Raw genomic sequence first — 1,544 nt, 5'->3', positions numbered from 1 at the left:
CACACACACACACGCACGCACGCACGCGCGCGCACACACACATACGCGCGCACACGCACGTGCTCACACATACATGGAAACACACACACACACACACACACATACACACACCCTTGTGCAAACAAGGACACGACCAGGATGGGAGGGGGTGGGGGCTGGTCTTTTCTTAGAACGCAAAAGAGTTGAGTTTGATTCATGTTAGGGGCAGTTTACTTGGTTGATTTTTCCCTTGTCTGCGGGGCTGACCTATACCATTTGCAAGCATGGCCGAAGCAGCAGGCCTTACAAATGTCATCAACATTGTATTGATGTGGGTACAAAACTTTAAAAGCAACCATGCTCACACATACACTCGTAAAAATACACTCACACACATACTAACACACATGAACTCAAACACTTACACTCACACACATACACATTGCGCTTACACAAATACACTCACACACATACGCTCAAACAAAATACGCTCACGTGCACACGCTCACACATAATATACACTCACAAATTATAACATACACTCACAATAACATGCAGATAAAACACAGAGACAAAACAGTCTCCCGCCCTCTTTTTCTCTTCTTCAGGGGAATGTGTATCGGACAATCTAGAGTGCGCAGAGGTCACCGAATACTCCATTGAACTTTTGTACTCCAGGACTAACCCGTAATATGTTTCTACCGCCGGCAGGTCTCTGGAGTGTGAGGCATAATTTGCCGCTGGTCACAGGCAACAAAGAAAACACATAATTTCTCACTAAGAGATACGACTTTATGGATCTTGTTTGCCAGCAGCCTTTAACGCCACAGACTCGATTAGACGGATGCTTCAATGGTTTTCGACTTAAATTGTCTTGCTAGTTGTTCTCCCTTCTGTTCTTGCCGGATATTTCGGATAATAAAGGAAAAGGACAAGGGTAATAAAAGAAAAGATGGCGAAGGTCACAAAAAGGCAACAACGAAAATAACAAAATGGAATATAGGGAGGCTGAAAAAAATGAGAAGGAAAAAGGAGAAAACTATGTTCAATTTTGTGGCAGGTTCGTGTTACTATGTATTGGCATGGCGCTCCTTGATGGTTTGTGATACAGTATTGGCATGACACTACCTGGCGGTTTGTAATACACAGTATTGACGCGACACTTCTCGATGGTTTGTGTACACGGTATTGGCATGACACTCCTTGATGGTCTGTGGTACACGGTATTGGCATGACACTCCTCGGTTATTGCTGCTGTGTCATGTCCACAGGCAACATGACGGAAGCAATTTACTGAAGTGTGCAAACAAACGGGTACCCAGTTCAGGGGGCAAGGGAGACAATCATGTCAGACGTATGGGGAGGGCGATATCAATTATGAGATCAGACGACAGAATATCTCTGGGTATGCGGGTGAGTGGGTGAGTGAGTGCGTGCGTGCCAGCGTGCGTGTGTCTGTGTGTGTGTGTTTGTGTGTGTGTTTGGGTGGGTGTGGGTGTGAGCATACGAGTGTATTGTGTATTTGTGTGTATGTGTGTGTGTGTGTGTGTGTGTGTGTGTGCATG

The 1,544-nt window shown here is 45.5% G+C and overlaps 1 protein-coding gene across 2 annotated transcripts in view; it reads right to left on the bottom strand.

Moving 5' to 3' along the window:
- The window catches only part of LOC101846351 (G protein-activated inward rectifier potassium channel 3), a 101,593-nt gene that overhangs the window by 83,685 nt on the left and 16,364 nt on the right, over positions 1-1,544 (bottom strand). The gene's annotated exons all lie outside the window — the stretch shown is intronic.

This window comes from Aplysia californica, unplaced genomic scaffold, assembly GCF_000002075.1.
Source record: "Aplysia californica isolate F4 #8 unplaced genomic scaffold, AplCal3.0 scaffold00192, whole genome shotgun sequence".
NCBI classification, from domain to species: Eukaryota; Metazoa; Mollusca; class Gastropoda; order Aplysiida; family Aplysiidae; genus Aplysia; species Aplysia californica.
Note: the sequence above shows the minus strand (reverse complement) of the source record. Positions and strands in the feature narration are given on the sequence as shown.